The sequence below is a fragment of the Anser anser genome (assembly GCF_964211835.1).
Source record: "Anser anser genome assembly, chromosome: 3".
Taxonomy (NCBI): Eukaryota; Metazoa; Chordata; class Aves; order Anseriformes; family Anatidae; genus Anser; species Anser anser.
In genome coordinates this window covers 13,696,779-13,724,473 of record NC_139722.1, presented here as the reverse complement: position 1 = coordinate 13,724,473, position 27,695 = coordinate 13,696,779, and the positions used below count along the sequence as shown (strand labels likewise).

At 36.6% G+C, this 27,695-nt stretch overlaps 1 long non-coding RNA gene across 1 annotated transcript in view; it reads left to right on the top strand.

Moving 5' to 3' along the window:
* The window catches only part of LOC310896227, an 85,371-nt gene extending 82,505 nt beyond the window's left edge, over positions 1-2,866 (top strand). The window contains exon 3 of the long non-coding RNA XR_014581294.1: positions 1,332-2,866. This is a non-coding gene — a long non-coding RNA (uncharacterized lncRNA). The remainder of the gene's footprint in view (positions 1-1,331) is intronic.
* Positions 2,867-27,695: the final 24,829 nt, after the last annotated feature.

Below are 27,695 nucleotides of genomic sequence, written 5' to 3'. Positions count from 1 at the left end.
TGCAGCCATCTGGCTGAAGCTCTCCAGATTATTTTATCTTGTGTTTATTTAAATATTTACATCTTTTTTTTTTCCCGAATAATATATTTTCATAATTCTTCAGCATTCACATTTCTTTCTGCATTCCTAAAATTTTAGACTACTGTTAAAAAGTGGAGAACCACACATGATATAAAGCTTGTCAGTCACCCATATGGATAACATTAAATGATATAGCATCCCAATCAGCTGAAGATCATTCTGCATTTAGAAACATAAAGCTTCATTAAATTATAATGATTTCATTATTGAATCAAACCATGACTAAATTATTTCAGGGATAATTTATGAAAATATGCAGTTAGATTGGAAGTTACAATAAAGTAATTGATTGGGATACTAACTTAAACAGTATAAAATTTTACTTTTTTTAATAGAGATGCTATTGTTCAATAATTAACCATTAATTATTGTTTAAGAAAATTAATTGTGCTATATGCAAATAAAGGATAATTGAGTTTCCTGTGTGATTTAGCAATAGTTATATATGAAATAGGGAATTATAATCTAATTTATGGAATTATCATGAAAATTTTGGACTGTGCAACTGCTAATTTGCAGAAGCTCTACGAGTGTCTATGAACTTAATATGAATCATCTATTAGAATAAAACTACTTTGAACACAAGGTTGTAGCATTATGTCCAGGACTTTTAAAGACCAGAGGCAAGGTCAATATCGTGGGCTTTAATCCATCTACAATGAAAACAAGGACCAAAGATTTGGCAGATATATCTGCCAAAAATATATCTGCGTGTGTCTTTTATGAGTCTTAACAGTTCTCCAAGAGAATAAAAATGCATGCATTTAAAAATAAGCTGACCCAGTACTATTTTGTTCACATCGAATAAACTAATCATGCTTCTATTGTGCTGGACTGCCTCTGAAGTTATTCATGTACCACTGGCTACTGGACTTTTTGATACAAGATTACCAATGGGAACGTACAGTTGTCTGACAATTTGCTAGTATTTACATAATCAATGCAGAATTATTTCAAAACATTTCTACAGGGACCCTTCTTTAAGTCCAAGACAAAGGAATTAGTTGAGTTATACATCTTCTAAAAATAAAATAAATGAGGCTGGTAATTTAAACACAAGACAATAACATTTAAATATCCAGACACTTTTAGTATCTTTTTTCCAGAAGTTGATATAAATGTAAGTATTTATTTGCTTGAACATTTTTATTTTTTTTTCCCTCAGCTTGGGCTGCATATGAAAAAAGTTGCTTTAATTAAGATAAAATTTCATGTATTATTTTCTGATGCATTTGTACTATTTCTTGCAGACACTACAGCTTCAAGACTTCCTTTGTCCAGTAGATGTTAATACAATGCAAAATAATATGAGCGACCAAATGCTTCAGCTTTTATTCAGGTGGATTTGTGTGAAAGATGGCTGACAGTGGAATATCTTGGAAAAGTTACACTACTCAACAGAGCAATAAAGTATTGTTATAATGTTCGTACCATTTATATATTATGATTTATGTACCATATATATATTATGATTTTCTGAGGATGAGCTATGGGTGGGGACACTTTGTAAAACTATGGCTGTCAAAGCTTTTTTTTTTTTTAGCTTATAAAAACTATAGGGGGTTGTGTAAATAAGATAGTAAAGGGATTTTTATTAGAATTAGAATTGGAGCATTTAAAGAACTCTGCAGAGAGCAGACTGTGTCATCATTCCTACTGAAAATTGTGAAAAATGAGCAGTGTGATACAGAACTGGCGCTCTCTGTGTTATGTTAAGATACCTCCCAATTTCTAGTGACCAGGTCACTGAGAGATGGCTTAGCAAGGCATCTAAAGAGGATATTCTCCAGCTTCATCCACAGAGAAGCAGCTTGTTATGGGAGTCAGGAAAGAAGTCTCGAACATCATAAATATGCTATGCTATGCTTCAGTTTCTGACACGCACTGTGGATTTCGGTGCATCTGTCACAAGACAATTATATTCCTTATTTATTGGAAGGGGGCAAGCTTCTTGTCTAACCACAGTAACAAATAGCTCTGTTGTCCCCTCTGGTAAGATCCAAGCATGGATGATGAGAGGATGTGTAACTGGCAGGCAAATAGGACTATTTCCTCAGAATATACTCGCAGACACCAGGGAACTGGGAAACAATCACCTCTTGAATTGGAGGTAGAGACTCCATGTCTAATTGCCTCTGATGGATTTTTCTTTTTTTGTACTCCTTTGGGTATTAAAAAGTGTTAAAAAGGCTAGGCACTTCAAAAAACATAAATAATTTAGATCATTTGAAAGACTACTTCTTTTTAACATGGATAAGGCTTTGGCTTGCTGCTCCTTTTATATCTCTGGGAGGAAATTTCTCTAATGTATTTTCTTAATTAATTTAAAAGTCTTTCAGTGTCTTTGATAAGTGTTTGTTACTTGTGTCTTTTCTCTGGAGACTTTATGCCAAAAGGAAAATCTTCTAGTTGAAGAACTGGATGAGAGAAAGAAAATAATTTTTTTTTCATAATCTTTTCATCTTATTCATGAGTAGCTGTCATTAAATGTAATAGGGAGTTATTCTCCCCACCCCAAAATCTCTGTCTGTGAACTTGTACTGTGTGAATCATTTTCATTGTCATCAAACACACCATGTGGCACAAAAAAAGTATCCAGAGATTTTACCCAGGACAAACAAGTCAACGTAAGGCAGTCAAACTACATTAGCATCATTTGCAAACCACAGCCACACAGTACTGACTTTTTAAATGGACGCTTTGCTGAATGCTAAGCCTAAACAGAGCATGAACAGAGCATCATGCTGTCAAGATGAGTCCTTTGCGTTTTGGAGCAGCATTCTAGTATCACAGTGCATAACACATTTTTCAACTCTTTTTCCAAATCAAACAGTGAATCAGAACAATAAAACAAACCATAAACCTTCCTACCCTTTTGCCAGTTGTAGTAGGAGCAGTGCTAGCTGTCACTGCTCTGTATTAATTATTTTTTTTCAATTTTCAGTCCCTTTCCTAGGTAAAAGCTTTGTATTTTAAAGGTAGGCTAGTCGGACAGTCCAAAGGGCTGACTCTAGTGAAGTTAGCTACATCTTAGCTGTCTTTAATTTAGCTAGCTCAGGTACTGATCACAGTGCAACAACAGCAATACAGAGGTTAGATTTCTCAGCCCTTGAATCAATATCAGGACTGTTATTGACATGTGGGATTCTGAGTGTAGATATGCCTATGTGCACTGCAGTCCCTGAGCAGTACTGCAGAGGATAATGTGGGTGGGAATGATTAAGATTAATTGTTTTAACCTATATATATTTTAAAAACTGACATTTTTCCAGTATATAGTATTATGAGGTCTGTCATGTTTTTTAATCTCCTTACATTTATGTTTACTCCTACAGACCTTAATCTAGCAAACGTTATTTTAAAGTGAAGATAACCCCAATGCACAAGATTATCATGAGTCCTTATTCTCCTCTCAAAAGTGTAGCTGAAAGGACTGAGTGTCTGACTTTTTCTCAGCTCAGAAAACCTGACATGGATACTAAACAAATGCACACAGATAGGGCTGGGCACAAAATGAAACAAACAAGGTTCTGTCTGAATACCAGAAAACACTGTGCAGGTGACGAGGCACTGCAACAGGTTGCCAGAGGGGTGGTGGAGACTCCCCCGTGGAGATCTTCGAAAGCTGCCCGGATGTGGTCCTGGGCAACCAGCTTGATCAGGGGGTTGGATCAGATGGCCTCCAGAGGTCCCTTCAAACCTAAGCCATGTAATTCTATGACTGGAAAAGTCTTCGTTTTCCATTACAAGCAAATTTTTTAACCTGATGATTTCTACTTCAGCCATCTCAATCTGTGCTTCCTCAGAAGCTGAGCTGTACTTCAGCTGTCATTTAGCAATCAGAAACATAACAAGTGTGTTGTGGTTTAACCCAGCAGGCAGCTAAGCACCACACAGACATTCACTCACTCCCCCATCACCACAGTGTGATAGAGGAGAGAATTGGGGGAAAAAAAAAAAAGAAAAAAAAAAAAAGTAAAATCTCATGGATTGAGATGAAGATAGTTTAATATGACATAAAAAGAAAGGATAATGATAATAATGACAAAAAAATAAAAAGCAGGTTATACACAATGCAATTGCTCACCACCTGCTGACAGATGCCCAACCAGACCCCAAACAGCACCCCACTCAGCCAAATCCACCTTTTTTATTGTTTAGCATGACACCTGCCCTGGTTTCAGCTAGGATACAGTTAATTTTCCTCCTAGTAGCTGGTATGGTGCTGTGTTTTAGGTTTAAGATTATGATAATGTTGATAACATGCTGACATTTTAACTGTTGCAGGGCAGTGGTTAGACTAAGTCAAGGACTGTTCTGCTTCTCATGCTGCCCTGCCAGAGAGGAGGCTGGGGCTACATGAGAAGCTGGGAGGGGACACAGCCAGGACAGCTGGCCCAGACTGCCCAAAGGGATATCCCATACCGTATGGTGTCATGCTGAACAATTATATGGGGTGGTTGGCTGGAGTGGATGGGGGGACCACTGCTAGGCATCAGTCAACGGGTGGTGAGCAATTGCATTGTGCATCACTTGTTTGTACCTATTAATAATAATATTTATTATTATTATTATTATTATTATTATTATTATTACTATTATTATTATTCTTATTGTTGTTTTGTTATTGTTATTATTGTTATTATTGTTATTATTTTCTGTTCTATTAAACTGTCTTTGTCTCAACCCACAAACTTACTTTTTTTTAGACCAGTTCTCTCCCCCATCCAACTGGGGGGGGTGGGGGACTAAGCAAACAGCTGTGTGGTGCTGAACTGCCTGCCAGGTTAAACCACAACATCATATAGTATGGAACATCCCTTTGGTAAGTTTGGATCAGCTGTCCTGGTTCTGTCCCCTCCCAGCTCCTTGTGCACCCCCAACCTCCTCGCTGGCAGGGTGGTATGAGAAGCTGAAAAGTCCTTGACTTAATGTAAGCACTGCTCTGCAGCAACTAAAACATAGGTGTGTTATCAGCATAATTCATATCCTAAAACCAAAACACAGAACCATACCAGCTACTAGGAAGAAAATTAACTCTATCCCAGCTGAAACCAGGACAAAGTGCCACTAAATGAACATTTCAGCATAGGTTGCTGAGGAAACTTTGTGTGAAAGCTCACCCCAGCATCATCCCTCAACAGGACCTTGAAAACAGCACTTGTCCTGGGAAAGACACAAACAGGAAGATCACTTGTCCCATCATTATGTGGTATCAGTACAATCCATTTAGTAGACCACAGGTTAGTATGAAGTTTGTGACTTTTCATTTTTGTATAAGAACTGGAAGTTTACAAGCTGCTGATAGGAAATGGGACCTGCCCGGTTAGCCATAGAGAAAAATGACATACTCAGATCATGATTCAGTATTTTCTTCATGCTGTGAGTTACTACTTATATAATTGGTGGATCCCAGGTTTGGTATGTACCATATTATTCACTAAAACACACAATCAAAGACTGTGAATGAATAACTGTACTCTATTTTTTTCCCCTCAGACTTAGTCTGCTGCCATATGGAGTAAGGAATATTAGAGGATATTGGATATTCAAAGCCAATTTTCATTTGCGCCATAAAAAGGCAGTTATGATAAATAAAATTTTCTATTAAAAAAAAAAAAAAGTTGTTCCAAGGAGGCATCCCTTGGATAACAGTACACGCCCTCTTATTAAAACATTTCTGAAGCAGAATTTCTGAAGCAGATTGTTTAGGTTGTGGGGTGTTTTTTGTGTTTTTTGCTTGGTTGTCTGTTTGTTTTTTAGCCATTTCTGTAGCCATTCATGTAGTACAAACTGTGCCACGCATCCATATAGATAATACTATAATTTATTGAGGTACATTATACTCAAAAGGAAAGAGATACAAATGTTCTGAATCTTGATAAGCAATCTAAATAGCTATGAAGGATCTCCTTTCCTAAGCAAACAAAACAGTACTAGATGGAATCCATTCCTCTGCCCCAGCACTCAGAAGTTTGTTACCATTGCTGAGGAAGTACATGAGCCTAAATGGAGAGCAAATTAAATGACAGTTTAAATCCTATACATGTGGAGGTGCATGTGGTGATATCAATGATTTCTATTTACAGCAGTGACTCATCTCATCTTCTTTCTGAAATACAGCTGTGAGAACTGGATCAGTACTGTGCTTCTCAACTGCAACATTATTTATCTTCATTGCTTGCACATCACGGGGATCCACTGGGCTAATCTCATGCATAGAGCCATTGTGGTTAATCCAGATCTACCCCATAACTATGAATGAAAGCCATGGCATTTTTCGTTATATATTTCCTGTACCATCTCTCAAAAAATCTGATGTCAACCATCTCCAATCATAACATGAATAAAACCACAAACTTTCTGTGAGGTTAAGAATAACAAACTTCTCACTATCAAGTCTCTGTAATCCTTAGCAGAATTCCAAAAACTTCACCTGCAACATCTGGAAACGTGCTTCAAAGCAGCACAGACATATTCAGTTCCTTTTCACCCTCTTTGGTTGCTCAGAGCAGAGAACTGTAGGACTGCAAGACAGAAAAACACTTCAATTCTCCAGGGCTTGTTAGCATGCCTGAAAGGGTATAGTTTATTGCTATAAAAGGCATCAAAATTGGGTTATCTTTTAAAAATAAAAGCTTAAATACCAAGCACTAGTGAAGGGATATGGTAAAGGTCAACAATAGAATGCTGAATGCAGTCACTGACAAGATATTCTTCAGAGTGCATGGCCAGCTATGCAGCAAAATGTTATTGGAATTTGGTGTGTTTTGTTCAGGCTTCCCTAGAAAAAAGATGAGCACGGCATACAGAATCCCTAAAGCAATATTTGTTTGTTTTATTATGATGGTAATAGACCTCTGCAATATTGTAATGTTCTTCATTTCCTTTCATCTCAGTTAAGGAAGCCACACAAAACTCTTATGAGACTGGCTGACTATTTTAAGGCCCAGAAAGGGCCAAGTGAAATGCCTCAAGTAACACAGTCAGTGGAGAATCAAGAACTGAACCAAAGAGCTGTGACTCCAAGTGCCAGTCACCTGCTGTAACCCAAAATACTAAAGAAACTAAGTCATCAAATAATTATCTTGCTTTTCAGTGAAGCTAACCAACTGCACTATTTATTAGCTTCACGGGAAATGAGCCTTGTAGAAAAGCAAAATATGATAGTTTTTTGGTTTTTTTTGGTCAAATCAAAAATGGGAAGTCTTTAGGGCCATTAGACAACTTCACATGATAACAGGGCTTAAGACAAAAAAAAAAGATCGGAAAACTGTGGATTTGCTGTGCAGAAGTGTAAGCTTCCACTGGAGAGAAAAAAAAATAGAAAAATGTTCTCATACACAAATTTAATTTTTTATGAGATCTCAAGGAACTAAGCAAAATATCTGGCCTTTTCAAACTGCTTCAATATCAAAGCATATCTAAATTTATCTGATCAACATGTCTGTTCTCTAAAGATTCAGGATATTTTCTTTTATCATTCAGCAGAAGCAATATCCTAATATCATTTATGTATCTTTGATTCTTTCAAATCATACATTATATTTCCATTAATTCAGAAACATGATCAAAATTTACTTTCCAAATTTATTTACACTTACTATAATTCAGGGAAGTCATTAAATAAATAAATAAATAAATAAAAACCTTAAGAAGATAATCATCTGAGATTTTCTACTAAATCTGTTATTGGACATCCTTAGAAGTGTAAACACAAACGTTGGTAATCTTTTTCACTCGTCACTCAGACATAAATTATACCTTGCTAAAGTGAAAATAAACATGATATATAGAGTTAGCAGCATTGTTTTTTTCACGTTTGTTTTTAAACTTCAAATTTTTATTTTTGTTCCAATTTCTGTCTGAATTAATTGCCTTGTAGAATAAAGTTATAAGAACTGTCAGGTATGAGAAAGGTATCTTAGTCATTAAAACTTATCTAACTAGAATACCAAGGAGGGAAGAAGATAAAATGTTTCAGTATGATGTATCTGTCATGATCGTGAATATGTAATTATTGTGCTTCAGTACTGAAACAACTGTGAGTCATTTTGCTGTACATCTTGCCTTGTGACATTTCACAAGTGCATATATTTTATTCCTTTATATAATATTCACATTAAGGCTTCTGAGAGTCTTGTGTTGACATAATACATATGGGAAGTTCACCATTTAGAGTACTCTAACATGGATCTCAGAAGACTAGTTTAATTTGCTGTCTAACACAGTTGTTCTGAGTTGTTCTGTGTTCTTCAATTCACTATTTATCTCCTATAGATCTAGCTCTAGCCCACCTCTAGCTATCTCTCAGCATGCCAGTCTGGCTTTTAGGTACAGCTAATATCAGCTGAGATTCATCTCATCTATGTTAGGAATCTAAAGCTAAAGTGAGTACTCTAGAGATGAAGTACTTGCAAAGCAGCATTCCACTTGGGTTTTGAGTGCCTACAAGAATGCACACTCTACAGGGAAGTCTGTGCCAGGGCTTGACCACCCTAAGAGTACAAAAAACTTATTTGTCTTCCCATCTTACCTGCTTCTAAAATGAGTCACTTGAAGTCACTCTTCAGGTACTTTAAAAAAAAAAAATAGTTGCCTAAATTTTAAATTTCTAAAGCTAGAGGTGAAACCTGCCCAAAGTTGCCAGATGCAGTCAAATAGGTTAGCAGTCAGATAAATAACCTCCTGAGGTTATAAGTAATATAGTTCAAGCCCTTTTTCTGTATAAGGAATTTGAATTTGCATTTCAATATTAGAATCATCTAGCCACTGGACTAATAGACTATTCTAAAGCAGTGAAGCAGTGGTGCTTTCTCTCTCACACACACACAATTAGAAATTACCTGATATTAGCATTAGGAGCAGGTTCACATTTAGGATACCCACTGAAAGGAAGAGAAAGTAATAACTGTTCTGAGTTAGGCTAATATCTAGGCATCACATGAAACTCTTCTTGCATTGTTCCCTTCTGGATGGCTATGGTAATTCTCATCCAAGCTGGCTACTGAATATATGCATCTGTAGTGATCCATTCTCCCTCCGTGTATTATAGAAAAACTGGGCATCTATGAAGGCTTCTCCATCTTCGTGGAGAAGCATGTCACTTAAGAAGTATGAATAATATTTTGGACCTCAGTTCTAAACCTATGTGTGTACTAGACACAGTGTTGTGACAATAAATACATTGAAAACTAGCTTTGGCCACAGATAATCTACACTGACATGTACATCATTGCCCATCTCTTGCATCTTTTTAATGCAAAGTGGAGCATGTTCAATTTTGCCTTTTCTACTACTTGAAAGCAATGTGTCATATCTGATAGATATGGCTCACTCCTCCTCATACCATGTTCCCAGTGGAGAAAAAATGACTATGTAACACGTTCTTTTGGTTTCTTTAATTTGCCTTTTTTTTTTTTTTTAATAACAAATGCGTGCAGAGTCCCATGCCACTGTATTAGAAATGATAAGGTCAAAGAGATGTGCCACATGCTTGAAACAGAAAACAAAGTTTGAGGTTATCCTCAGTCGCTGGGGGAACACATTCTATAGTTTTGAACTAAAGGCAGTTGGATAGTTAGAAGATTTTGCCATAACTGCCTTATCCATGAGGCACAAGCCATTTTCTGACACAAGCAGCAAAGTCACTGTTTAATTAGTTAAAGATAAAGAGCCTTAGAGGACTACAAAGCTTTTTTGTGTATCCAGTGATGTAAACATAGAATTTCCCTTAGAGTTATTAGAATAGACATGTTGTTTCTGCTCTGGGAATTATTAGAGATGCTATAAGCTCAAGTAATTAATGTGATCCATTTATAAAACTCATGGAACTGTTTTCATTACTGTTGAGACTTCTGCTGAGTCCTCTCTTAATTATGTTATACAGTGGTCAGTATCAAGAAGCCAATATGGGCTAAAATTTGTTATGGGTAAATATTTTAATACAATACTGTTGTTCCCTCTGCTGAATGCAGCTCCAATTTAAGAGGATGTTTATTCATGCGCTTAACTTGAGAGCACATGATTAAATCAACTACTTCTGGGTGTTACTGCGGTTATCGATGTAAAGATGTTTAGCTTCTTTGCTAGAGTGGTAGGGTTCTCAAACTAAAAAAAAAAAATGTTTAATGGAAACACTTGTCCTTCTTTGGGTAAGTTTATAGCCATTTTCTTACTTACCTGTCACTTGATATAGTACTGCAACTTGTATCATAAATGCTACAGCAGTTAATTACATTGTGTATTACACAGAAACAACAGCAAAATAAAAATGTAAATTTATTAAAATGATTACTCAGTTTCAAAAGACTTCATTCTATCATAGTCATTTAGTCATTTTTCCAGAGAATTTCTCCTCTTTGTTTCTCTAGTTTCAATTTCCAGTTTCAACAAGAGGTAGGTTGTTCATTGTGTTGCAGTTAGCAAACTTCGAGTATAAACATGATCCATAATTACCAAAATCAAGAGAGAAAGGGAAGGGAAGGGAAGGGAAGGGAAGGGAAGGGAAGGGAAGGGAAGGGAAGGGAAGGGAAGGGAAGGGAAGGGAAGGGAAGGGAAGGGAAGGGAAGGGAAGGGAAGGGAAGGGAAGGGAAGGGAAGGGAAGGGAAGGGAAGGGAAGGGAAGGGAAGGGAAGGGAAGGGAAGGGAAGGGAAGGGAAGGGAAGGGAAGGGAAGGGAAGGGAAGGGAAGGGAAGGGAAGGGAAGGGCTAAAAACTAGATCTTTCAGGCAAAAAGGAAATTTATACAACTCCAAGCAAAGATGTCAATGGACTGCCTTTGTGTTATTGCTTGATACTAGCTTCTTGATTCCCTAAAGACAAGCACTGTATGGCACCTTCTGAGGGTGGTAAGGCTAGTGGGAGCACCTCTGCTGCTCTAGGGAGCACTGTGAGTTCAGAGCACATCTGAAATGCTTGTATACCAATGCACACAGTATGAGGAACTAATGGAATGAAGTGGAAACTTTGGTCCTTTCCCAGAGTTATGATATCATTGATATTAGTGAGACTTGGTGGGATGGAGGGCTCTCAGCTATTCAGGAGGGACAGGCAGGGCAGCTGAGGTGGAAGTGTTTTGCTGTATGTACAGCCTGTTCCATTATCGATGACACGGTAGAGAGTCTCTGGGTGAGAATTAAGGGGACAGAGAGCAAAGAAAATATCATCAGGGGTGTCTACTATTTACTGCCCATGTAGGATGATGGCATGGATGAGCTATTCTGCAGGCAGTTAGGGGAAATCTGTAGATTGGTTGTTCTTGTCCCTATGGGAAACTTCAACTTCCCATAAAATGGGAACATCATACTACTGTGGTAAATAAGTTTGGGAAATTCCTAAAACATGTTGAAGATAACCTCCTGTCACAAGTACTAAGTGATCCAACTAGGAAAGGTGCCCTCCTAGATATGTTGTTTGAGAATAGGAAAGGCCTTGTGGATGATGTGATGTGATGGTAGAACAAGTCTGTAAATCTAAGCAAAGCCCTCGGAAGAGTTCTGGAGATTTTCCCAGGTGATATTGAAAAGCACTTAAAGAACAAAGCTATTATCAGGCATAGTCAAAATGGGTTCATCAAGGAAAAATCCTGCATTAGTAATTTAATGTCTTTCTATGATAAGGTCACCCACTTGGTGGGTGAAGGGAAGGAAGTGAACATAATATTTCTGGATTCCAGTAAGGCCTTTGACAAATCCTTCTGGACAAAATTGTCCCACTGTGAGATTAAGAGGTTCATGCTATGCTGGGTGATGAACTGGCTCAATGGTAGATCTCAAAGTGTTGTAGTGAATGGAGCTATGTCTGGCTGGTGCCCAGTCATTAGTGGTGATCCCCAGGGCTCAATTCTAGGACCAGTTCTGTTCAACATTTTTATCAATGATCGGTGGAATGCATCCTCAGTAAGTTTGCTGATGATACTAAACTGGGATGTGGTGTTGACTCTCTGGAGGGGTACACTGCAGCATTGGGTAATCATCAACAGCATGAAGTTCAGCAAAGGTAAATGCCGAGTTCTGCAATTGGGACAATGCAGATTGCACACTGGGACAGACTGAACATGGGTACAGATCGGGAGATGAGTGGCTAGAAAGGGATCAGGGGATGCCGGTCAACAGGAGGCTCAATATGAGTCAGCTACTGCCCTGGCAGCCAAGAGGACAAACTGCATTTTAGAGTACATTAAACCAGTTCATCATCAGCTGTTCCAAATAGATGATTGCTGCCCTGTATTTAGCACTGGTGTGACCTCACCTTGAATATTATGTACAGTTCTGGGCTCCACAATATAAAAAGGGTCTTAGGCATCCTTGAAAGCATCCAGAAGAAGGAAAAAAAAAAAAAAATCTGATAAAAGGGCTGGAAGGCATGTTCTACCGGGAGAAGCTGAGGACACTTGGGTTGTCTAGTCTGGAGAAAAGAAGACTCAGATGTGATATTGCTCTCTACAACTTCTTGAGGAGTAGAAGCATAGAAGGAAGTTCAGATTTCTTCTTCACTGTAACCACTGATAGAACATGAGGGAATGGCATAAAGCTGTGACAGGAGAGGTTTGGGCTGGACATTCGGAAAAATGTCTTTACCATGAGGGTGGTCAAACACTGGAACAGGCTTTCTAGAGAGGTGGCTGATGTCCCATGCCTGTCAGTGTTCAAGTGTCATTTGGACAATGCGCTCTATAACACACTTAAATTTTTCGTTAGCTCTGAAGAGGTCAGGCAGTTGGACTAGATGATCTTTGAAGGTTGCTTCCAACTGAACTATTCTATTCTATTCTAAACAGTCAAAAAATGGAGAAGTACCTGCCGCTAACATTCTTGGAAAGGTTATGATATGCCGGTGATTAAATGCAATTTGTCAAGATGATGTGTGTTAAAGATGAACCATTATGTAGCATGAAGATGCGGTTTCATATTGCATAAACACTTTGTAATCTTTCAATAAAATTACAAGGAGAAAAAGAGAAAACAAATGATAGAGCCTAAGAAGGGTGGCATCTTCCATTTACTTTATGTTTCTACTATTGGCAAATGCATGCTAGAAGTTATTGTACCCCTTGATAATTTTCTCTGATAAGAGAAAATTTTCAAAGAGCTGTTGTAGAAAATATTTTCTATATCTATGGGGAATCAAGCTGACTGAGAGCTTCCATACGCCCCTTCAGATATACGACAATTCAGCACCATTAGGAAACTGCTGACATTCATGGTTCTGTTTTAAGAATTAACTTTCCCACTTTTGTTAAAATGATGGACAAAAACGATTGCATTGAGGCCAAATGATGTGTACAACAAGTACTGGAGGAATCAAGTAAATCAATCTTCTGCTAACCCATAAAGGACATCAGTACAAACAGTCTGTTCTCCACCTGGGAGTGTTCACACTCTGAATGACTCAGGAGCAGGGTTAAGCCTTAACTGCAAACTTGTCAGTCTCTATTTCCTTCCCTCACATTCACTGTAAGTCTTAACTTTTAAAATCCTTTTCAAATTAAATCAAAGCTAACAAAACATTATCCGTGTAGCTAGTCACTGTCTTCCGTATTGCTCCCCTGTAGACACATAGAACAATAAATAACACAAATCCAAACAACTGGATGATATACAACTGAAGACACCAGCCTCTACAACATCCTGGTTATAATAACAGGAAAACAGTTGAACTGTACTAGATGCAGATAGAATTGAGTGAGTCCACTCCAAACTCAAGGACTCTGGAGCAAAACGCCTAAACTCCACTAGGGATTCTCATTGAAGGAGTAGGAAAGGAAAACAAAAGATGAGGCTGCTAAGCACAAAGGAGAATTTCTATTTCAATACAAATTCTATTTCAATATTTCTCAGTGTTTCAAGATTCTGCCCCTCTTTGTAAAGAAAGAAAAGAAACCACACTTCTAAGGCATAAAAAAAAAAAATGCAGAAAGAACCTCAGTGAAATAGAAAAATAGCAGCAAGACCAGATATTTAGAACCTCTTTGATCAGATCAATAGCTTGGGGTAGGTGATTCACAGTCCTATACACATTTCTGGAAACCTTTCTCAGCTTTCTTGTCATGTATTATCATTATTTTTTTTATTATTTTTGTTTTCTTCCAGAAACTTTCCCTGTAAGGAGACTTTTTATTTAAGTGCTCAAAGGCTTGGAGAACTCTAAGTAGAACAGAAAGAGGGAGTGTGAAAACCAGCTAAAACATTTTCTAAGTAATTTTATCCCAAAATTGCTTGGTTTGGCCCAAGTTCTTAGCCATCTATTTTCATCCTGAAAGCAGCTCATCTTCAATGCTGGTGGCAAAATTGTTACAAAGAGGAATTTGCTTAGTGTGCCTAATGTTGAGAACACCTAATGTTCTGAAAAATGAATTTGGAAAACTTCCCAGATTGCACATCTGTCTCTAAAACTTGCAAATAATGGACTGAACAGGAGAAGGGAGGATTAAGTGAACTCTTGCTCTCCTCTGCTTTCCCTCACCTAAACCTGTGTGGTACCTCTGGGTGACCTTTATCTCGAACACCCTCTCACAGTATCTTGGCCACAAGCTTACAAAAGTAAAACACCTACCTGACATGCAGATGTATGGATGTGCTATTGCAATCAGCTGGTTATGAGTACCATATGTCTGTGGTTGGAAAGAAGGGGCCATTGGAAGAAAACTCACACTATGATTAATTAGTAGTATGAGAAGTTTTTTTCTTGCTGCTGCTTTTTTTTTCCCTTGAGTTAGTGCCTCTCATCCTGCCTTGATAGCGCAGAATTAACACGATCACAGAATTTACACATGAACAGGATTCTCAGATCATCACCCCCTTTTCCTGTTTTGCAGAGATGATTCAGAGAATATATTTTCTTGACCTTCATCTACTTAACAGCATGACCAAGAAGTTAGGCCTCTGCTATTTGCCTTCTGGGACAATCCTGCAGCATAATGCATTTCAGTGTCCAAAAATGTATTCCCGATAACCAACCTAAACATTCCAGGTTTTATATTTCTCTCATTAGCCTTTACAGAAGACATCAGATGAAATTACTTATTTCATGTTTTGTGTTCAAATCTAGGCATAGAAAAATAATGAATTTAAAACAGATCTCTAGAGGACTATACCCAGTACTAATACTATCTCTACCTAATTGCCAAAGCTATTGAAATTATAGCTGGTTACCCCTCATTTCCAATTGTGAGTCAATGTTTCCACATGCTGATCTCCTTTGCTAATACTGCTTTTAACCAGTAAAGGTGCAAGTTTGTATTCTGGATGTCTGCCACAAGCAGGTACTTACTAATTCATTTAACATTAAAACTGGAAAAATTAGACAAAGGGATGAAAGAGAATTACGAGTTTTTGAAGAAACATTGGTACCTCTGATTTAGAGAACTCAAATTTTGTGAGTTGATTGAAGGATGTCTGAAACATTCAATTTTAACTTTAAAAAAAAAAAAAACACCTAAATTTTGGCTCAAAATAGAGCTTTCTTGTAACTTTTGCAGCATTTACTTTACAAAATGTATCTGTCAAAGACAGTATCCTCCCTTAGCCATGTGTTACCACTTTATTGGTTTCCTATTCTGGTGAATAAGTATAATTATAGCATACTATATTTTACACAAAATAAGCCAGGTATGTACAAACAGACAGTGTGGTATAGCAACTTTAGAGAGCTCAAACAATCCTTCCATGGAAGGGGCCAGTAACCTCCAGCCAGCAAATATTATCGCAGAGCAATAACCCTTCAGCTATTATACTTAGATCTATAATGCAGTGTCTGAATTTCATCTTGACTTCTACATGCTCTGTAGCTGCTTCTTGGAGCTTAGTTTCACATATTTTGTCTGTTATTTATTATCTGTTTCAGATTTTCATGTCCTGAACTGGGTTTTCACCACAGCTATAGGAGCTCTATTGTGTGGAGAGCAGTATTTGTGACTAACATAATGATGCAGTGTACTTTCATACAGGCTTGGTATGACAGCAAGTGACTTGAAAAGTCAGGCCACAGGGTGCATTGTAGCAGAGTACAGGCATGAGATGATAAGGAAATGGGACCAGGTTTACAAATAAGACCCCACAGCTATAAACAACTCCCCTGTGGTCAGTTAAAGAAATGCAGAGCTGAGCAAAACTGTTTCAGAAGTAAAAAGCAGAACAAAGAGCAGTGTCTAAGCTACATCAAACACACAATACACAGTAAATTTGGAAGTAACATGGACTTGTATTAGAGCAAGGAGGCATTAGAAGCAGTTGGTTGAAACTTTCTGGAAACGTGAGTATTTGGGAGAGTAGAAACAGAACTGAGGCATGGACACACTGGAGGGACTGGGTAGACTGTGCAAAAAGGACTATACAGGATAGAAACATTTCCCACTGAAACCTGCAAAGAAAATTGAGGTATCAGGACAATTTTATGCAGTTTAACAGAGCCTTATTCTGTTCATATGTTATGTTACAATCTTTAATTTACTGATCAGTGCTAAATCAATAATGATACCACATTCTTGTTTGTAGACTGTTATAAATTGATCATTTTGATTTATATGCTGAACATAGGTGAATGCAGCTGTTGCATCAAAGGGTAAGCAGTTTGGCAGAACCTAACCCCCCTTGTGTTCCAGTTTGTCCTCAGATATCAGAGGGACTGGGGGTGGCTGGGCTTGGATTCTGAGTGATGCCCAATCGGCCATAAAGTCCGGTCACATTCAATATATTGAATTACCACAGTCACGGGTACACAAACAGTGCAATACACATTCAGTCTAGTAGATTAATGACTGGTGTAGTTTATGGAAGCAACAGGAGCACATGTTCTTTGGGATTGCCAGTGATAAATACACTGTCTGCAAAGCACGTGCAAATACAAAGAATATGACTAGCACAACCAACTACATATGAGTTAACTTATGAAACAGCCCTATAGAGAATGTTATGTTTCCTGGAGAAGCACTCAGTATAACCAAGGGTTTGAATCTCACGTAATAGTCATCCTTATGGGGGGTGGAAGAGAGGTTCAGCCCATTGACTGTCTGATCTCAGAAGTCATCAATGCCCTCCAGAGTTGTCAGCGATGGTATCTTCCCTAACATTTTTCCTCTCTTGAGCCATTTTTATAGCATTTTCTTTCTTTTAAAGAGAAAGTAAGAGCCTGAGTAACTCTGGTCATATGTATCTTTGAGAAATTCAGAGTGCATGCTCAGCAAGGGGTGGCCACACCTTGGAGGCAGGTAGCCTTTGGGATTCAGGTGTGTTTGGGGATTATAATGAGATTGTAATGAGCAAAGTTCACCCACAGGACATGATTTTGTTATCAGTTTAGCTCAGGGCTGGTCAAGCAGACTATCAATTCCCTAATACCATCAAGTTTCCCATCCCTGAGGTGATACCACAGAGCCTGGCCAGTGTCTTCACCCCTCTCCATGAGCTCCATGCTACTTCTCTTACAGTCAGCACACCAAGCTCCCCTGGTTTTGCCAATATTTAATGCTGCAGTTTATGTTGCCAAGGGGACTACCATCTAACAGATTCCTTGCATATCTGCCGCATCTCATCCTGGAATTTTTGTCAACACCAAACCTTCTCTTAAGATGTGGACATACCTTCAGTCTCAATAAGTCACCTCCAGCAATTATTCCACAGCAATCTATAAAAAACAAAGTACACCATACTCTGATCAGAAAGCTTAATTCCTACATGAATGTTGATATTATTCTCACACTCTTAAAGCCAAGAAGTAATTCAGTTATGCAATCAAATTAAAGAATGTGTCCAAACCTATAAGTACCTTCATCATTAATATAATAAAATAAATGCTCAAATATTTAAGTAAAAAAAAAAAAATTTGAAAGAAATGGGTACCTAATTGATCTGTGCAGTTTGTACAAACTCGCTACGAACAGTTTATAGGCTGAATATGTTGTTCTATTTATGTACCGCATTCAGCACAATACAGGTGGATGGTCACATTTTTATTTGTACATGCTAAAGTGGATGACATAGTATTACTGATTTTCATTCCTTGAAAAAATTTAAAAAATAATAATAAAAAGATTGAAATATTCTATCCAGCCATGAAGTTCAATTAATGGCATGAGTCATTTTGTGTTACATGGAAGGTAAATACAGCAGAAGTAAACAGTGCACCAAAGGGAGGGGTAAAATGGATTTTGGATGCTAGATTGATCTCCATTAAACTGTTTGCAACAACTGACATTTACTAGCCTCTGAGAGATGAGGTACTACAATCATTCCTTTTTGAAAGTAAGAAAAATACCTGCTAGCTTATGCAAATTTTGTTGGCTTTTTTTTTTTTTTTAAAGGGGATCACTATTCACAGTCCTAGTACATTGAAATTAACTGACAACAATTATTGGAAAATGCATTTTCCTTTTAGCAGAAAATATTAAGAAACTAAAAAGAATAAAATGTGGTGTGTTTTGTCGGTGGTGGTGGTGGTGGTTTTTTGTTTGTTTGTTTTATAAGGTAAGCAGAATTCACTTGTGAAATATAACTTTACTGCAAGCAAACCTAGTGGTAGAAAAAGTCATGGTAAGATGAACAAATAATGATGTTTTTCTGTTACATTCTAATTTTCTCTCAGGCCAATTTGCTCTTATGGGATTTTTGATAGTCTGTTCTTAGCGATATCTATCATACCTGAAGGACAAAAAAAAAAAGGCCAGATGTTTGCCTGTAGACTTTGCAAATACTTGTGAGCAGTTTTTATCTTAAACTTCTTCTAATAGTTCAGCTGTGTAATACAATTCAGTGTCTAACATTGAATTCTCCATCTTCATGAAACAGCCCCCAGATTGCTCTTTTCTCTGCTTATAAGAGAGGAGGTGTTTAATATCAGATAAAATATTAAAACAGAATTCAGTTTATATTTGCTAAACACAGGGTTATTACAAAGGAATGTTATGCTCGTTTTTATAAAACAAAACATCAATTATAATAACTATAATAACTGCTGCTACTTTGAATTTAGAGACATACATTAGCTAATGTGAGACAGAAGCTGTTATGACTAACTACTCAGTACTCATTTTGTACACAGTAATTTTTCCAGTATAATCCTTAGTGTATTAAATAAACTTGAGAGACTTAGGAAAGTCAGTCAAAGATCTCTGATCTTAGATACTTCTACTTAAATGGGATCTACCCATTTATCTATATGCATATAATATACACACACAAATATGAATAAATAAAACATTTCATAGATGTATCTGAATATGGAATATTTTTGAACCATTTCCTATGAATGAGGCACTTTTACATGTTCCATTAAGAAATGAGCCACAACAAGATTACAGCCATAACCAGAGATGAATAATGGACTACTCTGTGCAGTTGCATGAATGTCTATGAATGTACAGATATGGGCTCACGCCCTAATGATATTTATATACATTGCACCATTGCATGAATTTTAAGTGTCAAAACAAAAAGCAAAACAAACAAACAAACAAAAAAAGGCAGTGTTTGCAGTGAGTTTTCACATCAGCTGTTTTGTGAGCCACTGATTGTTCATCAGGCAGTTTGACCTTCTCTTAAATGTATGTGTTGAGTCAACCTTGGTTAGCTGACAGGTTCCCACCAAGCCACTCTCTCACTCTTCCTCCTCAGCAAGATGGGAGAGAAAATACAGGGAAAAATCTCATGGGTCAAGATAAAGACAGGGAGATCACTCACTAGTTACTGTCACAGTCAGAACAGACACAAATTGGGGAATGTTAATTATTTTATTGCCGTTTAATAACACAGTGGAATACTGAGAATTAAAAACTAAAATGACCTTCCTTTATTTGCTTTTAACAAAATACTCCTCCACTGAAAAAAATAAAAATAAAATAAAAAATAAAAGTAAAAATAATACAAATAAAAATAAAAATAAATAAATAAAAATCAGTATTATCCAGAGATTTGACAAAGCTCTCTATGAAAGCATTACCTGAATTTCTACTTTTGGTCCACTCTATTTCCATTCATCTCCCCCCCCTTGCCCTCTCCCACCCCCCAAAAAAAAAGTCATTTTAATCTATTTAATTTTTTTCAAAATATCCTGAAGTGTTCCATAAAAACCTTCAAATGAATCATAAAAGACTCCCATTTAAGTATAATTTTTTTTTTTCTAAAACTTTGTAGAAGCTTGTCCAACTGGAACAATTTAATTTATAAACTTACCTTTTGGCACTCTTTATCTTCTCTGGACTTATTTTTCATAATATATTGGCATGCTCAAATAGTTCTCTTTGCCACATGTACAGTTTTCATTCTTGCATGCTTCCAATCTCAGACATGTTGATGGCACTTAACTACTAGATAATAAGATTGGCTCCTAAAACTAGCTGTTATTCAGTCCAACAGTGAAGCAAGGCCATCATTCTGTTCACCAATAACAGACATTTAATCAAACAGAAATAGCACAGAGTTGGGTCAATCACTACCATCTATAATCAGCACTTTTCTGTGCCAAAGCCTTTTTGTTTGACAAGAGTTTCAAATACACGGTACACCTGTTATCGACAGAAATTCCCTAAAGAAAGAGCTCCTGCTTTCATAGTGAGTCAGTAACTGGCTCTAGCAGATTGCCTTATCTGTGTATCTTCAAAATCACTATTCATTTTGCTACTTGTCTTAAAGGAAAGTTATATCTTATAAGAAATTATATCTTATAAGAAATATACATTAATGTTAACATGAATAGTGCAGGTTCAGTGCTATAATAACCTCTACCTCTCCCCAAAGCCATTCCAAGACTTTAAGTATGTCTTCAAACCAATTATTTAACTGTGGAATAGCGATTTCCTTTAGCAACCATGGTATCCATTATGTCCCCCAGGAACTTAATAGTTTGGGAACAAAAGAAAAGTCAGACATTCTATCGTATATCTTTCTTTAATAAATAGGATCTAATGATCCTTAAAGAAAAATGCAGTCCATGGGCTAAAAACAAAATTAAAAAAAAAAAAAAAAAGGTTAATGAACTATTAGTTAGTGACAATAGATGTGTTATGGTGCTAGAGTATTTATATAATACTTGAAAAGTACTGATTTGTAATAGTCATATTGTTTCTTGTTCAGCAGCCAACACACCCAGAACATTTTATGTGCAATTATCATGAAATAATGCACCCAAATTGGCCAACTGTTTGAAATATACTTAGACACAGATTTACAATTGAAGTTAATTCATTAAAGATTTTTTTTTCATAAGTTGATTTCTAAACCATGGCTCTATGATTAGTTCATAATTATTAATAGAGAATTTATTAGGACAAAATGTGTTTCTTAATTAATTTTTTTTAATTTACATTTCCACTCTCTGGAAATATTTATGTCCAATTTCCACTTCTGGAACCAATCCTGCTGTGAAATTGCAGCCTTCTGAAACATTTGGCAACTCAAAAATCTAGCTATGAAATTTTGCTCATCGTTACATTTTCCTCTTTTCCAATTTTACACTTAATTATAGAGCATTAAATCAGTCCTCAGTAAATGTATAAGACTGTCAGTCTTACACAGAGCAGTTCTTTATTTACCATCAGTGACAGAATGTTGGAACACTCAGAATGAATTTCTTTATACATTTATTTTTCATACCACTTACTGTAGAAAATGCAGAAATCCCTAAAATAGCTTTACAGTCACAATGCTTGGCAGTAACACTTAATCCAAATTTGCCAAGTCACCCGTATTTGATTCAGGTTTTCTTCAGCCCTGTATAAAAAACTTTTCTTCTCCCTTCTTCGAACTGTACCTCCCTTTCTCAGTCCCCCATCTTTTCAGCATAGAAAGAACTCTGGACTCATTTTAATGTTTTTTTTTCTTTTTTTTTTTTTTCCTCTCAGTTCACTGATCTTGGGAGCTATGACCCAAGGGTTATAGTTCTACTACAACTACGTATTGTGGTTTCAGTCAAGATGAAAAAGAAACGGATGGAAGACTGAAACGTAAGAACAAGACAGGGAAAAAATTTCCCATTTTCTCTGCTTACTAAAATACAAGAGGCTTTAAGATTGTTACTCTGTCTACTGTTCTAATACTTCCCAGGCAAACATTTTATATACTCTTCTCTCTTCTAAACTTCTTTGTAACCTACAGACAATGGCAAGCATACCGGGGGAATACTAAATCACAAATGCAGAACTGAATCTATCAAAAAGCACTGCACTTTGCCATTACCATTCAGAAACAATATAGAGGGTACTTATTTTTATGAGTAATCCATTCATCAGCATAAGGGAATTCAAATCTAAACTCCCATTTTCCAGTGGAACATGGGTCTATACCAGCAAGCCAGACAGTACTCTGAACAGAAGTGCCTTTCCTCATCCTGTTTAAGAAGTACTATGGTCCCAGTAACACATGAGCTATGGTATCAGAGTATTTCATTAAACTTAGTGATTAGGCTATTCAACAACAGACCAGGGACTAGATATTTGAATTGGAGCTCTAGTTACCACATCTTTTTATATTTTGAAATGAAACATTGATTGGATAAAACACAGAAATAATGGCTAACGGGCAGAAATCTGGTCCTGCAATAGTGAACAGCATCTAAATTTTCTTTAAATAAGAGACAAACTCTTTCAGTATGTCAATCAAAAACCATTTATTTCTACAGGAATATATAGGCAATATCAAAGATTTGAACCTATGTTCAAGAATGATTCTGAATATGTGTTTAATCCTGAGCAGAGAAGTAGCACTGACAACTATAGTGGTTACAGTTAGCACATAATAAAATGTGGTCATTGCATACTTTATTTGCTTCGGGAATCAGGCTTCCCGATTTTAAGAGAGAAAACTAAATCTTATTTCTCTTAACCTGTCCACTGCAATACACAACAGGGACAGTAAAGCAGATTTTCTTCCACCTTGTCCATCACCGGAGGAACAGACATTGTGCCTAGGTCACTACTGTACAGCCAGTATGTGCAACACCACCTATAATGCAGGAAGTAGGTAGTGGTACAACATATGAAGATGATGGGATGATTCACCAGAAGCATCGCTGTAGTTACAGAGATTTATTATTATGTACTAATGAGCAAAGATGAAAGACCGGATCAAGCTTCCAGCTGTAACTTCAAATCTTTTTAAATGCATCAGGAAAGGGGGAAAAGGAGATATATAAATATATATATCCTATGTATATATTATTTTTTGATGAATTGAGTATAGTAAAGGCTGTTGAAAGTATACGCAAACCTCATAGAGGACCTCTTCCAAATACTTCTATAGAGTAGTGATTCAGTTAATGATGTAGTATGCATGAAGAAAAAAAATTACACGTTGTAAAGGAACAGTAATGGCCTTGTAGTGTAACGTAATTATATCTCTGTGGTTCAAGGGAGGTAGAATCAGTTACCTGAATCACAGTATCCCTCCCCTCCATTTTGCTAAGACAGCACAATAACAACAATGGCTGAGGAGCGTGAGTATTAGGAAAACCATGGAAAACAAAAGAAAAAGAGACAGAAAATACAGCTGCTGAGTTTTTTCTGAATTTCCCAGTTACCAGACCACTGGACTGGAAAGCAGATCCTACACTAGTGATGGTCACACTTCTGCTGAGGAGACGGTGCTGCTTATAGTGACTCAAAGTAACTATATCCTAAATTCCCACAAAACATATCCCAACAAACTGAGATTGCTTGAGTTTCAATAACTCAGAGAATGACAGTATTGGATAGTACTGGATGGTGCTGGATCATCATTTTCTCTAAGTGATGAGTGGTGCTCCAAACAATTGCTCAGGCAGCATAGTTTCCTCCATTCCATTCAGTAAGAATAAAAAGTCTTTATTGAACACATGGTGTCAAAAGACAACTTTTTCATTGTCTTGTTTTTCCACACATCCATGCTTTTTCATCCTTTTATTTTTAAAAATCTATTATTTTGTCATATGGGAAGCAATTTGTCTTTCTTTTAAATAACATCTTGAGAGGACATTTGAGAGGAGACTGCTTACTTTGTGTTTGCTGCTGTTATTTCTTTTTTTCTTAGGTTCTTGATTCCCACAATTGTAGACAGTAGCAGAATTAACTGCTCAACATTTCTGATTAGTTGCTCAGAAGAATACCTATATATCAGTGTTCATAAAATTCTCAGACTAAGCTAGTTAGTCCTCTTCAGTGATATTTTAATTCTTACTACATTTTTCTGAAACACAATCTTATTTTACATGTCTTAAATAAAGAAAAAATATCCTCATAAAATTAAAAAATGTTCGTTCCATAACTATAAACTCTCCTAATGTTGCACAATGGAACATAAATCAATAAACTTCAAGGTGCAGCACTGCAGACATTAAGAAAAATATGAATCTAAAGTTTTCATTCTGATGATTTCCTTTTTATTGTTTTGTTTGTTTGTGAGAAAACACAACACCCAACACTTTATTTTCCAATTAAACATTATGATACTCTTCTAATGATCATCCAAGAAACATACAGTATGCTTTTGAAAGTGCAGGGATTGATAACCTTGCATTTAAGGAACTAGACTGAATGATTCTATTCTCAGATGTGCAAGAAGCAGTTCCTGTGATATTGAGCCTGTTTTTTTGCTTTCATATTTCATTCTTCATTTGCGAGATAGAAACTCCTATACCTCTTTTTTTTTCTCCCCCCACATTCCCCCTTGCCTACATAGTGCTACCTAGTTTGTGCAATAAAAACAATAACTCCATTCACTTTTTGGTGAAGTATCTGTCAGTGATCACAGAGGCAACCTGGCCAATAAGGAGAAGAAATATATTATTCGTTCAACATATTTTAATCATTTAAAGATCCTGATACAGTGTACCATGTGGATGTAAATTTATGTATAATTTATATGCATACTTTATTCATATGTAAATATATATATAAACCAATTAAAGTAATTTAAGTTCTATCATCAGTGTTTATTAAATACTAAATGTAATAATATTTTCTGATAATACCTCATTTTTATGAGAAGAATCATCATCCCTCAAACAGCAGTTTCAGACCCCAGCAGGAATCCAGTGCTGTAGCTTCTGCATAAACTCCAAAGAAGTAACAAGCTAAACAAACTCTAATTTTCAATATTTAGAGGGAATAGAGATATAACCCTCAAAAGTGCTTGTGAAGGTCATGAACAGCTCATAGCTGTCAAAACCGGAGCCAATATTTTAATTTAACAAGGGCCACTTCTAAAAGTGAGGGAATATAGCTGATCTGTGAATTACACTTTACTGAGTACCAGGAGCATTGATTAAAATAATCATTAAAAGTAGAAAGATTTCTAAATTAACATAGTATAACAGGCACAACCAGCCTGGTTTCTAAGATGAAAAATCCTGTTTCTTTGATAAATCATATTTTTTTTAGGTATCAAATATAGGCACAAGGGGAATTGCTTGAACTTTCATTATTACTTCGAGCATTCAGTTAATCATTGGCAATAATCCTCATTGCTAAAGAAAACAAATAGGTTAAGAATTTTTGTAATTAATTGTTTCCAGGACTGAAAGAAAGTATTAGGAAAAAGTGGTCAAATATTAACATTAAGGGGAGGAGAAAACAAGTTTCTGTATTAGCATCAATGCCACATTTAACACATACCTAACAACTAACTTGTCCTCCTTCTTTTCCCCTCGAATTATAATGGTTTACAAATACCTGTGTCCTAAGCTGCAATGCTAAATGATTCTTAGAACCTTTTCCAACATACCAGTCTATCAATACATCTCAGGGAAGTTGCAGAGTTGCATTCAATCCATGTAAAAAGCTGCTTGTGATGCGACTAATAGCAGATAAACAAGTTTTTGTTACCTTTGGAAAACAAGCCAAGAACAAATCCAAAACCTTGCAGACAACTCTGGGTTTAAAAATAAATAAATAAATAGATAGATAAAACCCTGGAGAAGAAACTAATGAATGAGAAACAAGACTGACATTCTTTTTCAAACCCGATTGATAAACCCATGCAAATATGAACAGTTAGTGTCTTCAGAAAAAAAAAAATCCTTCCAATACGAAAATAAACTCTCCAGTTTCTGCCTAGTATGACATAACTCCACATTATTGTTTTAGCTCAGATCAAAAGTGAGCTTTTTCAAGCCAATTTCCAAGTTCTCCCCACTTACTGTGCTATATTTTTTTGTTAAGGTGCAGACCCGAGCAGGGAAACTTCACTCTTATCAGATGAATCATAACTGAAAAATGTATTTTCGGAGTGCTGACCATGCTCCTGTCATTAGGAGGCATACAGTCTCTGGATCAGAAGATAACTAATTAAAACTAAAGTGCTCAAAGTGCATGTAGCACCTGCTGTTTCACCCTCTCCAGTACTCACCAGCCAGTCTTCCACCTACTTTACAGTCTATACACCCAAACTACATCTCACCAATGTGGCTGTAGAGATGACATGGGAGATCACATCAAAAGCACCACTAGCCTGTCAGTTCATCAGAAAACAGTCAGATTAGCCAGGTAAATTTGCCCATGGCAAAGACATGCTGGCCATTCCCAAACACCTTCTTGGGTCATTTAGGACCTCCTCTGATCGTTATAGCATTAAATTAAAAATAAATTAAATTAAATGCATTAAAATGGTAAAATACATCAGTCAGTGAAATTAGATAGATACTAAAAATACAAATTACAGTGCCCAAATACAATGCTCAGAATACCTTTGTAGAAACATTTGGAAATACCAGGAACGAAACTGAACAGGTAAACTGGAGAGGAGAATGAACTTATTCTAGCCAAAGAAAAAGTTATCCATATTTTTCAATAGAGAAGACTTGTTAGCATTTTTCTAGAAAGCCCTTAATAGGGAAGTCAGCAACAATAAAACTCCATTGTTATTGGTGCATAACGACCTTGTTTGAAATGTTGACATTCTGGTGACAACACATTCTACATAAATAATCTTAGCACAGTATTAAAGAGCACCAGACAGAAACAGCTGGGACTCAATTGCAGCTGAGACCTGGGTAGAAAGAGACTGAAGAGACAAGCTAAGTGAGATGCTGTTATAGGTCGGGATAATTATCCAGGGGGGATTTATACATAGACAAAGCATCTAAGCACCTGTGGAGAATATTCAGACTTGTTAGCATCACTGATAAGAACTGGTCTTGGGCAAAGAGGAGTTGAACAGCTTGTTCTTGTTTATCTCTCATACAAGACAGAGGTCTGCAGGCTCGGTATGAGAGGTTGCTGAAGGAGGGAGTCTTGTGTTGGCAGGACAGACCTGTTTTGGCAGCAGAACAGAATCTTGAAGGCCATGAGAATGCCTGGAGTGAAACATTTTGCTTCATCATTTGTAAAATTAATATGAAAGTTAATATCTATGAATATGATAATGAGCTTATGAGTACATGTTAAACATACACCCAAATCATGCTAAACATTACCCCAAGGGGAGGAACAGATAATGTTAGGATATAAAAGAGTGTTAGAAGTTAGTATAAAAAGTTAGTGTTAGGGAAAGAAAAAAAAAAAGAAAAAAAAAAGTGAGGAGAAAAGAAGAGCAGTGGGGAGAAAGAAGTTGGCAGTCAATGGGCTGTGCTCCTTCTCCTCCACGAAGACAGGGACACCTTCTTGGTAAGCTCTGTGACTTCACCTTTTTGTGAGGAATACCCAAGATAGCAT